General features: G+C 45.1%; 1 protein-coding gene across 2 annotated transcripts in view; it reads right to left on the reverse strand.

The window, feature by feature from the left end:
* Positions 1-13,078, reverse strand: part of TEN1 (TEN1 subunit of CST complex) — a 203,262-nt gene that overhangs the window by 60,142 nt on the left and 130,042 nt on the right. The window lies entirely within an intron of this gene.

Consider the following 13,078-nt stretch of genomic DNA (forward strand, 5'->3'; position numbering starts at 1 on the left):
ATCTCAGTTATTCGAGATCATCTTCAGGACAATAGTGAGCAAGCTGAATTTAGAGCCGGATAGAGCCTGGTAAAGTCACAAGAATGCAGTAAATCAGTTACAGTGGACATGAAGAATTAGAGGTGAGAGGGGCTGTGTCCAATTTAGTCGCCCGCCTTGAAAGAAACCATATGTAGGTGCCACTTTGAATGTGCAAGCTGGGGCCATAGTCTGGCAAATTCCGACTGCTGCATATAGCCAGAAACCGGTCCTAGGAAGCTTGAATCCGGTCCAGGGAAGGCATGGCTTGGCAGTTCGGGCTGGACTGTTCCCATGAGGCACAGGGTCAGACTGATTTGCATATGGACATGTCTGAACTGGGGTGGCAGAGTGGGCTAAAGAACGGTGATGGATTAAACCCAGATCTGTTGATTGGGTGTGAGTGTTTGATTGGTTCAGATGCTCCGTCCATCACCACCCCCTTTTGTACCGCTTTGTTCGCCATAAGTTGGCAGGGTATGCTCAGACTTGAGTCCCTTGCTCACTTTGCCACTGGATTCAAGCAAGCCTGGCTGAAGACGGCTGTAATGCCAGAAACCGGTCCTTGGAAACTTGAATCCGGTCCAGGGAAGGCATGGCTTGGCAGCTCGGGCTGGACTGTTCCCATGAGGCACAGGGTCAGACTGATTTGCATATGGCCATGTCTGAACTGGGGTGACAGAGTGGGATAAAGAAAGGTGATGGATTTAACCCAGATCTGTTGACTGGGTGTGAGTGTTTGCTTGGTTCAGATGCTCCGTCCATCACCCCCCCCCCCTTTGTACCGCTTTGTTCGCCATAAGTTGGCAGGGTATGCTCAGGCGTGAGTCCCTTGCTCCCTTTGCCACTGGATTCAAGCAAACCTGGCTGAAGACGGCTGTAATGCCAGAAACCGGTCCTAGGAAGCTTGAATCCGGTCCAGGGAAGGCATGGCTTGGGAGTTCCGGCTGGACTGTACCCATGAGGCACAGGGTCAGACTGATTTGCATATGGCCATGTCTGAACTGGGGTGGCAGAGTGGGCTAAAGAACGGTGATGGATTAAACCCAGATCTGTTGACTGGGTGTGAGTGTTTGATTGGTTCAGATGCTCCGTCCATCAACACTCCCCTTTTGTACCGCATGTAGCAACTGGTCATTGCTGAACCTACATAGCCGGTATTTGCTTGTTCAGGGCTTAATTAATGGGCCTGAATGCGAAGAGCTGCATGTCCTGTTATTTCAAGGGAAGCGCTGAGCTGGTTATTTTCTCAATCAGGACTGCATACATCTGCCTGAAACCGGAGAGCAGAGAGGGTTTCCAAAGAAGCAGGACACGTAGCTCTGCTCTCCGGTTTCTAAACCATGTCCTACAACAGCAGCACAAGCTTACTTTGCATACACAGTAAGGAAAAGAGAGGAAACTACAGTGAGAAAAGATGTAGTTTGGGCACGAGAAACATCACACAGAAAACATACGCAGAGGCACTGAGAGCTCATCAAAGATGGCAACAGTGAAAGCTTCCCTCTCACGCATCTATACAAAAAAAGCTGAAATGCAAGCTTCCCCTACAATCACAACTGCTCAGTCACAGACAACAGTGAAAACTTCCATCACACAGAAGAGATGTAGTATAGGTGTAACTACATAAGTCCTGGTGATCTCTGCAGTGACAGTAGTCTGGGTGCATTTGCAAGCATGTTAAATTAGTGACATTTGTCAAAATAATTTAAGATTCAAAGAATAAGAGGCTGATTATGAGTTTGGTGATCTAACAGCCCGAGAACTGTTTCTGTGCTGTGTATAGTCTGCACTAATGATCTACCTCCTGACTTATTACGAGTTGTGCTATCTGAAATGCAGCTCGCGGCCGCAGTGGTGTACCCGACGGGACCACGGCAGTCTATACTCCTGACAGTGTGTCCACAGATGGAGCAAGAGCCGCAGTCCACCCACAGAGTGTATTAAGACTATACAGTCATACCTGCAGTCTCCCAGAGGTGGTCAACAAACAGCAGTTACCCATCAGTGGTTGACCATAGCGAAAAGCGCCCAAAAAAACCACAACTGATGTGCTTTGGCAAGTGGACATGCCTGAAAATCAAACTATAAAACACACACCATCCCTGACCAGCATCCTTTGCTTCCAAGCTACAGCTCACAAGAAAGGCACCAGTGTTTTCTGCATTTTTAGATAAGGCACCCCTTTTTAGGTGTCGCCTGAGCCAGCGCGCATGTGCTTCTCTGCGATGCTTCAAGTAAGGACTTTGAACTAGGTGGGCTTTTTTTTTGGACACACGCTATTGGCCTTTGCATGCGTCTTTCTAAGAAAAACAGCATGGAATTGCCAAAAGCAGGTGCATGTCCCGCCTTCTCTCTCCCCTGGCCTAGGGAGCTCAGGAGGGAGCAGCAGCGAGGCCGGATGCCAGCTGCATTCCTGACATCCTTCGCGGCTGTGCTTTTGGTCTTTACTTCGAATCTAGCCAGTCCTCAGATTTAGGGACTTTCAAAGTAGGGAACAGTCCAAACCGGCTGTGAGAAACTGAAAACAAAAGTATTCATAGACCAGTTCAGAATCTCCTGATGCAATGCATGCATGACAACTCATGTTCTTCCTTCAAATTGTATAACTCCTACTTAAAATGACCAGTTTACGGCGTTGCCTGCTTTTGCTCCCTGTAAGTATTCACTTTGACACTTTGTATTTTACAAGCGTTTAGTCCTAGCGCTGGTCAAACTAAGTGGACATTGTGAATGCTGCATCCCAATGGCATGTTTAAAATTCAAGGATGCCATTGCAAGACAGACCCCCCCCAAAATCCCTTTCCTAGTGCCCCAGTGCTATCAGCAATTTGTTGCCAAGCAGACTTTCTAGACATTCAGGCGTGCAGGTGTGGTTTGTATTGTTTTACTGAGCCAAAATCTCACCTCCCGCTTTTGTTTACTTCTGCATAAGTTATTTCTTTAACAGTGCTGCGCTTTTCACAAACCTACAGTCTACTTTTTTTCTTTGCTCTGCACACCAGCGCTTTGAGACACAGATTCCCTGGCTTCTGTCCCAGTCCCTAAAGCAGCAACAGCCAAACTTCCATGACTATTCTTCCACCCCATGTCCATGCTTTTTGCAGCATCAGCCCTCAGAGGCTCTTCCGCCTCCTCCCCCCACTCGGAAGGTCCTACTGCTTCCTGGTCTCACACTTAAGCTCTGCAGGAAGATTAATGCTTACAGCACATAACTCGGACTCTGTTTTATTAGAAGCCTCTTCCTCCATCTGCAGTAATCAAATGCAATAAGTACCTTTTACAATTTTCTTAATAAAATCTATGTATTTACTTTTCCATTCAATACTGCTTGGTTTGCACTACCATACAATTACAAATGAAGGCAATTTAAAGCTCATATTGTCCACTTCACATTCTGTGTCATTCATTCATTAATCTTTATTTCGGTCAATTATAACCATAAAAGATACTTTAAAAACAATTTCGCAATACCAATTAATCCAAAAGCTGGGGTACAGAAGGAAAAAGGGCAACAATTGATATACAATTTATATGATCTGTTCCAAAATACGCCATAAAACCTATCTATTATCATAAATACATTTTAAAAAACGTTTAGAAACTAGGCATTCTAAATCATATAAGATTTGTGTAAACAAAAATTTAAAAATAATCTCAGAAGGAGATGAGACATAATTCGTAATAAACTTAACCAATTCGGAAAGTGCAAGTGCAATAACTTGTCTACTTAACATTTGATATCAGAATCTGAACTTTTAACTCTAGAGCTTTAGACCAACTTTCTTCCTTTTCAGGTATACATTAAAAAGAAACCTACTTACACAGAAGACGACTAGTTGTGAAGTATCAGTCTTCAATATGCGTTCGGCCTCATTACAACTTCTAACACCCAAGTTCCTACAAAGAGACCTAATCCATTGTTCCCTGGCTAATTTATATGCAGGACAGAAAAAGAGTATATGCGCATCATTTTCTTTAGCCTCTTTTGTACATAATGAACACAAATCATGTCTGCTGTCCGCCTTGATTCTGCCCCATCTAGATGTATTTGCATTTATTTGTAAAACCCCATATCTGAACTGCAGAAATAGGGATTTTGTTAGCGGGGGACCTACCTCGTCCAAAAAAGGTTCGAATTGAGCAACATCTTTAAAAGCTATAAATTTCAGAGTTAAGGACCCAGCAGATGAACTATGTAACATGTTGTTATTCATGTAGGTCGAAAAAATAGTCTTTAAAAGTTGCTTACAAGATGTCGTCAATTGTGATGATCCTCCCAATAATGAGTTAGACCTAGCTTCTTTGTCCATGATATAACATGTTTCGCCAGGGAATGTCCTTACTTCGACCTATCTTTAAGATCTCCTCCAGGCCTTCTCTGTAGTGAGACAGCTCAGGAGTCGACCAGATCCTGATCCAAAATAGTAATGGTCTTAGCACAGCATAATGATCAGTACGTTTAATATTAAGGTCCATCAGAACTGGGATTAAGGGCGTTCTGGTTGGGAGCTTTAGTAATTTCCGGAAGAAATTATTTTCTTCCCGTTCAAAATTCTTTTTACAGTATTGCCCCCAAATCTCTGCCCCGTAGAGCGTGGCTGATTGAGATTTAAACTTAAAAACTTCCAAAGCAGGAGAAACAGCCTTAGAAAAACTGGCCCCAGGGTTTTTTCAATATTGGCAGTGAATTTTGGAGCAACATTATCCTGTTCTTTTCCAATTGCCTCTTCCAAGACAGTTTGCTATCTAGGGAAATTCCTAAATAGTTAAAACTTTCCACATATTCCAATTTTTGGTAGTTTAAAACTAAATTCTTCTTGAATGATTTGTGTGGGTTTATTGACATTTATTTGGTTTTACACAAATTCATTTCAAGGCCCTTCGTAGTGCAATAAGTATTAAAAGAGTCCACTAGGCATTGCAATCCCTTGGGAGTTTACGAAATTAAAATTGTATCATCAGCAAATAATAATGCTAGAATAATTCCGCCCCCAAGTTGTGGAGAATCATGTTTGCAACTTTCTAGGTATTTGGGGATATCATTTACATATAGTGAGAAGAGTGTGGGTGCCAACACGCACCCGTCTTACACCCCTTCTCACTGGTATTGCCTTAGATAATTCCCCCCTCGGCCCACATCTTACTTTTGCGTAGTTTCCTACATGGAGCCTATTCAATTGCACGAGTAGTTCTTCTGTGGCCCCAATACATTTTAACGAGTCCCACAATAGGACCCGGGGAACCAGATCGAAGGCTACCCTTAAATCTACAAAGGCAATATATAAACTGCCCTTCCTTAAAATTATATATTTCCAACAAATACTTGTGTATCTGAACACTTGGTCAATGGTACTTGTTTTGATTCTAAACCCAGCTTGATACTTTGATAATATATCTGCCTCATCCATCCATTCTAATAGTCTATTTAAAATGTGCCTAGCGAAAACCTGCTGTATATTAATTAAACTAATTGGGCGATAATTTGCTGGATCATAACGATTACCCTTTTTAAAAATTGTCACAATCTCTGCCCCTTTCTATGTATCAGGAATTGGCGTACCTGCAACTATTGAATTACATAAAAAAATGTACATACGGACCCCAGAATTCCATGTCATGCTTCAATAGATCACCTGGAATTTTATCAGGCCCAGTAGCTTTCCCTGATTTAATGGCCTGTTTTGCTTTTATAGTCTCTTCTAAGCTAAAGTGCATGTCAACGGCCTTTGCAGCAATTTCCAATTCTTTTTCTGTTGCAGGAGATTCCCCAATGTTATCAGAATACAGACGAGAAAAGTGTTCCACCCAAGTATTTTCATCTAGAAAAAGGTCTTTAACTCCTTCCATGCTCATGACGAGCTGAGCTCGTCATGAGCCACGGCGCTCCGGCGCTCATAACTAGCTCAGCTCGTCATGAGCCGTGGAACCCTCGCATGCGGGGATAATTCCCCTGCTGTGCTGAGCGTTCCACGGGACCGGGTGTGGTCATGACGAGCTGAGCTCGTCATGAGCATGCGGGCGCCGTGCCTCATGACGAGCTGAGCTCGTCATGAGCATGCGGGCGCCGTGTGCGTCCCCCCAGCATAGCGGGAAAATAACGCCCGCAGCGAAGGGGTTAACAGTCCTTCCTGTCTTATTTCCCCTCGCTATTAGACTCCAGAAGGCGGCCTGGTCTTTGGACTTTGCTGCAATAATTAAGTCAGTCCAAATATAATCATCCCAAGCTGTTTTTGTTTCTACAAGCGTTCTATTATAATTATGCCTTCTCTCCCTTATTTCTAGTATATTCTTGCATTTGATTGCCTGAATTAGGGTGGTCTTAGCTACTTGCAGGAATGTTTCATTTAAAAGTAGTGATTTTACTTTAGCGGTACCTTACAGGCAGTTTGAATTCCTATGCATAACTTTTCGCTTTGTCAGTTTACCCTAGTCTGTTGTGCTGCTCTTTTTTCAGTGTTTTGGACCACAGCAAGCCGTTGGACGAAGCACATATGCTAATATATTGTTCTAGAACTGATTATTTTACTATGTGGACCTTTTTTGTTCAGAAATGTAAACCTTTTAGTAAAAGTCACTACTCCACAGCCTATTTAAGTGGGAGGCCCGCACAACGCTGGTTGATCCTTGGATCGTAAGTGGATTACGTAATTCCCAGTGAAGGCTGCTTCTAATTCAGTGAGACAAGTTGCAAAATACTGAAGTAGAGCAGGATTCCAGGAAAGGCACGTCTCCCCCTGCCCACTTCAGCCTAATCTGGGATCAAGCTGTGAGAGCCGCTGCAATCATGTGCCTCTGCTCCAAGTCTTCTGCCTTGGCTTTGATCACTTCCAGTACCTTTTCCTTTCCATCACATTTGGCAGCTGTAGTGTGCGCCACATCCTCCACTGCGGATATGCGCGTTTCCGCCGCATCCAAACGTTCTCCTTGTTTATCTAATTTCCGCAATGGTGTCGACGCGGCAGGTGAGATGGTCGAGTTTTTCGTTGATTTCCTGTAAATTTGACTGTATCGCCTTCAAGATGGTTTCCATATTGCTCTCTGTGACATTGTCCGCATCTGTTTCCGTGTCAGAGTTTGTAGTGGGCCCACCCGGCATCCGTCGCGACTCAAAGGAGAGTTTTGGTTGCTGTCTATCCGGTTTCCCCATCTCTGCGCTTAAAAGGAGATAGCCCAAGCAGCGATCTGTAGACACCACAAAGCAGCGAGGAGCACCTTTCAGCCAACTTCAGAAGGACAAAACGCTGATGCAGCGCAGCCGTCCTGTAGGGCAAGTCACTAGTTTTGTACCAGATGCCACACTCGGGGATAGGCGCAATGGGAGGGCACAGGGCAAGACAGGCACCAGCAGCGTATATCAGTGTAAGAAATAGTCAACACTAGGACAGCACCTCCACCGGCTGATAATGGTGGTTAAGTACACCGCATCAAGAGTGCACCATGCCAGAGCGGTTGGATTTGTAAAATCCACTGTCAGCATTACAACTTGCACTCTTCCCAGTGTACCTTCCGGTGCAGCAGCACTTGTCAGGAGTAATGCTTGTCCCCGTATCCAGCTGTGCCAGCACCAAAATGGCCGCTCTCTCGAACTTTCCAGCCCTTAGACACCAAGCTCACAGTCCAATCTGCACCTCAGGCGGCCACACAGCGCGGACAATATGCAATACGATAATTGACCATCAACGCAGCTTACATTGCAATGTATCCATTAGCCTTCGCCTGCTCACACCTGCCATCCATGCGCAGCCCCTGCCTGTCTGAATTTAACAGCAGGGATCCTCGGAGTCCATCTTGCAGAGGTCCCAGCATGCCAACATAAGGATAGCCCACATAAAAGCTTGTGGCGTATAATAAAACATTCACTGTGTCCCGGAATGCCTAGCGCCTGGGCTGCCGATTGCCGGCGTTGTCGCGTAGCCCACCTTTAATGTCCGGCGAGTGTGACAGGGCGCCCGTACCCGACCCGGCACCCCGCTCAGTCAATTCCTACCTGCGCCGCCATGTTAGGAATATGCTACTTACCAGTATGCATCTGTTCTTGGCATGTAGGGCTGCTGACATTCATATCTGTGCATAGATCGCCGCCTAGTGTTGGGTCCGGATGATTGCACCTTGTTGTCCTGGAAGAGTCTTCGAAGTATCACGAGATAGGTGGCTCCTCCTCTGGACTACAGTGCGCATGGGCATCCTCTCCATATTCAGATTGTTTTTCGCCATTGTGGCAGAGATGTAGTATAGTACAGTAAGAAATGTCCATGCAAAAAGAGAATGCTACAGCTGTAACAGGCACCGGCGAGGAGGGTGGGCGATATGAATGTCAGCAGCCCTACATGCCAAAAACAGATGCATACTGGTAAGTAGCATATTCCGTTCGAGGCATGTGGGCTGCTGAATTCCTATCTGTGCATAGACTGTATAGCAGTATCTCCTCTAGCGGTGGTCACCTGTGCCAGCTGCAGCAGGTTAAAAAAGAGTTTTAAGAACAGCCTGTCATACAGCAGCTTGCAGTTTGGAATGTACGTCTACACATTAACGTTTTGTGAAAGTGTGCATGGTAGACCATGTGGCTGCTCTACAGATATCTTCAAGAGGAATATTCCCTAGGAAAGCCATGGATGCCCCCATTTTGCGCGTGGAATGTGCTCTTGGGGGGACTGTTAAAGTGTGTTTAGCTTTTTGATAACATATTTGAATGTATATCACTATCCATCTGGCTATTCCTGACTTTGATATGGGATTTCCTTTATGTTGTGGTGCGAAAGCAACAAACAACTGTTTTGTTTTTCTGAACGTCTTTATCCTGTCAACATAATATAGCAGAGCTCTTTTCACATCTAGGGTGTGCAGGGCTCATTCAGCTACTGATTGTGGATTTTGGAAGAACACTGGCAGTTCTATAGATTGGTTGATATGGAAATTGGATATGACTTTTGGCATAAACCTAGGGTTTGTTCTAAGTACTACCCTGTTTGCGTGTACTTGCATAAAGGGTTCTTGGATAGTTAGTGCTTGTAGCTCGCTAACTCTTCGAAGTGAGGTAATAGCATTAAGGAAAGCCACCTTCCATGTGAGAAATTGTAGTTTACATGAATGTAGGGGTTCAAAAGGAGGCCCCATAAGTCTGGTGAGTACAACGTTTAGATTCCAGACTGGTGAAGGTGGGTTTTTTGGAGGAATTACCCTTTTAAGGCCCTCCGTGAACGCTTTTTTTGCTGGTACTCTAAACAGTGAAAGGTGTTGTCTGTTTTGGAGGTATGCTGCTATAGCAGCTAAGTGTAGTCTTATAGAAGAATAAGCTAGGTTGCACCTTTGAAGGTGCAATAGGTAGCATATGATGTTTTGTATAGAAGCATCTAATGGATTGATTTGGTTATTGTTACAGTAAATAACAAATCTCTTCCATTTAGCTGCATAACATGCCCTAGTAGTTGACCTTCTTGCCTCCTTAATGTTCATGCAGTCTGGAGGTAAGTTAAGGTATCAGAACTTTAAGACCTCAGGAGCCAGATCGCTAAGGTTCAATTGATTGGGATCTGGGTGTTTGATTTCTCCATGGCTCTGAGTCAGAAGACTGGGTGTGGGAGCAACTAGGATCATTGTGACTGACTGTTGCCGTAGTTTGCACGCCACTAGTGGAATCAGTGGAGCTGGGGGAAAAGCTTACGCAAATCTGCCTGACCAGATCATCTATATCGCATTGCCCTGTGACAATGGATGTGGGAACCTGGCGGCAAAGTACTGGCATTTTGAGTTTTCTTTTGTGGCAAACAGGTCTATTTCTGGGTGCCCCCATTTTTAAAAGAATGGTTAGAGGACTTGAGGGTGAATCTCCCATTCGTGTACCTGCTGGCTGTGTCTGCTGAGCAGATCCGTGGGAGGTGTTCTGCCAGGAGAAAGATATTTTTTGGAATTGCCCACTTCCATATGCTTTGCGCTAAGTGAGACAGTTGTAGAGAGTGCGTTCCTCCCGGTTTCTGTATGTAGTACATGGCTGTCATGTTGTCCTTCCGGATCAACACAGTCTTGTTGTACAGGTGTTTCTGGAATGCCTTTAGAGCTAGAAATATTGCTAGCAACTCTAAATGGTTGATATGCAATTTTTTCTGTAGGGTTGTCAATAGTCCTTGCACTGTGTATTGGAGTACGTGGGCTCCCCAACCTAACAGTGATGCGTCCGCTGTTATCACTATTTGTGGAACCTGCTCTTGGAACAGTCGTCCCTTGGAAAGGTTTTGTGGGTTCCACCACTGCAGAGAGTTGTATGCACGACTGTTTACCAACACTAGGTCCTTCAAAAGTCCCTGAGCTTGGTTCCACTTTTGCAAGGCATTCCTGCAGTGGACGCATTTGAAGTCGGGCATGAAGGACAATGAAAATGTAGGAGGCCATCATGCCTATGAGCTGCATGAACACCCGAGCTGACAGGGAGTGTTGTCGTTGGAATTTGCGAATGAGCATTTGCATACTGGCTATCCTTGCTGCGTTTGGATATGCCTTTGCCACCGAGGTATTTATGGTAGCTCCCAGATATTGCTGTATGTGGGATGGCTGTAGGTGGGATTTTGGGTAGTTTATTGAAAAGCCTAAGCTGTGTAGTAGCTGAAGTGTTTGAGACATATGGCTTCTGCACTGTTCGTACGATTTTGCTTGTATCAGCCAATCGTCCAGGTATGGATACACGTGAATGTGTTGTCTCCTTAGATGTGCAGCTACCGTCGCTAGACATTTTGTGAACACTCTCGGAGCTGTGGTCACCCCAAAGGGGAGAACTTTGAATTGATAGTGCTGGTTTTGCATTGTGAACCTGAGATACTTTCTGTGAGAAGGATGTATAGGTATGTGGAAGTATGCATCCTTGAGGTCTAAGGTCGCTAGGAAGTCTCCTTGCTTTAGCAACGGGAGGACTTGCTGTAGAGTGATCATGTGGAAGTGCTCCAAAAGTATATACTGGTTTAGGGGTCTGAGGTCCAGTATTGGTCTGAGGGACCCGTCCTCCTTGGTGCTGGAAAGGGACTGGCTCTATGGCCCCCTTTTCCAGCATGCTTTTCACCTCTTTTCGTAACAGGGAGATGTGTTCTGTGGACATTGGACAGTGTCTGGGTGGTATGTTGGGTGGAGTAGAAATCAGTTCCAGACAGTAGCCATACTGGATAATTTGTCTTACCCACCTGTAAATGTAAATGTAAATTGATACTTGTATAGCGCACTACTCACCCACAAGGGTCTCAAGGCGCTTGTACGAATACCGCTGTGGAACCCATCCTGGCTTTCCCTGTGAGGCGTCCACTCCTGGGCACCCCCAAGGTGGGGGCCAGGCATCCTAAGCGTCGTGGGGGCCGTTGTGGAGATTAAGCAAGCTATTGCCCAGAGTTGCAGAGTGGGACTCCATGATTGGAAGAGGCACCAAGGCGAGAATTATCAGGTCCTTGGAATTTTTGAGCCCAAGACCCGCCGAGGCGGGGAATTGAACCCTGGTCCCGGGCTAGACCTCTGCATCAGGGTCTGCCGCTCTAACCATTGAGCCACACTTCTCCACCTGTCTGTGGTAATGTTGTTCCAGACTGGTAGGAACTGTTGTATTCTTCCTCCAACCGGTGTTATGTGGTCTGGAGGTAGTGTATTGAAGTCACTGTTTTGTGGAAGTGGAGGCTCTGTTGTTATTGCCTCCACGTCCTCTACCCTTATTGCTATTTCCTCTGTAGCCACCTCGATTGGAACCTTTATTGAAGGTGGACTGGGTATTGGCTTTATATGTTGAGGTACCTTGTGACGTGTTGCCTCGTGCAGCTCCTCTGTATGATGAGCGCTGAAAGGAACTTTTATGCTGTTGGAACTGCAGTGCACCCATTGATTTTGCAGTTTTTCATTTTATCAAGAATATTATCTACTGCTGGGCCAAAGAGGAAGTCTGGATTGACCAGCTGATTAAGAATAGTAGATTGCACCTCGCTTTTAAAGCCTGAGATGCGTAGCCATGCGTGCCGTATTAGCAAGACACTAGTATTAATGGATTTTGCTGCGGTATCTGCTGCGTCTAATGCACATTTAATGGAATCATTTGTAATGAGCTTCCCATCCTGAATAAGAGCATCAGCTTGTTCTTTGAATGGGTCAGGTAAATGCTGTAGTATGCTCTCTAGTCTGTCGTAGTGTGCCCTATCATAGCGTGCTAGTAGAGCCTGTGTGTCCGCTATTCGCCATGAATTGGCTGCCTGTGCAGCTACTCTTTTTCCTGAGGCTTCAAGAATTTTGGATTCTTTATCGGGAGGTGGTGCTTCTCCAGTTGTTTGACAGTTAGCCCTCTTTCGTGCATTAGCTACAACTAGTGAATCAAGTGGTAGTTGACCTCTAATGTATGTAGGGTCAGGCCTATATTTCTTCTCAACCCTAGGGTTGATAACACGTGCTCTAACCGTATCCTTAAATATATCAGTGCTGTGTTTTAGTACACCCTTTAACATAGGGAGTGTTCTAACTGTTCTATCCGAAGAGGCAAATGTATCAAATAGAAAATCCTCCTCTATTGGGTCACTATGCATATCAACATTGTGGTATAGAGCGGCCCTATCCACTAGTAGGTTAAGTGCCACTGTATCATCTGTGGGTGATGGTTTAACTGGGTAGGTGGTGTAAGGGATGGGATGTGTATCATATGGGTCTAGTTGGTTGTCCCATGTATTATCTTGTGTGTCTGGGTCCTGTGGATAGTTATAATCCTGTTCAGGATCATCTTCTGCATAATCTACATTATACTCAGAGTGTGTAGGAGAGTAAGGGGCCAAAGGCGTGGTAGGCATAGTAGGATAGACAGGTTCGAAAGGTCTAAGTGGAGAAGTGGCAGAGTCTCTCTTTTTCTTTAGAGGAATTGGTGAAGAAGGTTCAGTGTCCATTGGTCTCTTCTTTTTGCAGTAAACTGTTACTTTGTCAGTCTCAGGGTCTATGTATAGTTTGGTTTGTTCCTCTCCGATAGGATCAGGTTGAAAGAGTTCTTATTCCACTGCCCTTGGTTTTGGGGTCGAATCCTTGGGTTTTGTCTTTTTTGGATCGACTTCTGTTTTTG

Source organism: Lissotriton vulgaris, chromosome 7, assembly GCF_964263255.1.
Source record: "Lissotriton vulgaris chromosome 7, aLisVul1.2, whole genome shotgun sequence".
Lineage (NCBI taxonomy): Eukaryota > Metazoa > Chordata > Amphibia > Caudata > Salamandridae > Lissotriton > Lissotriton vulgaris.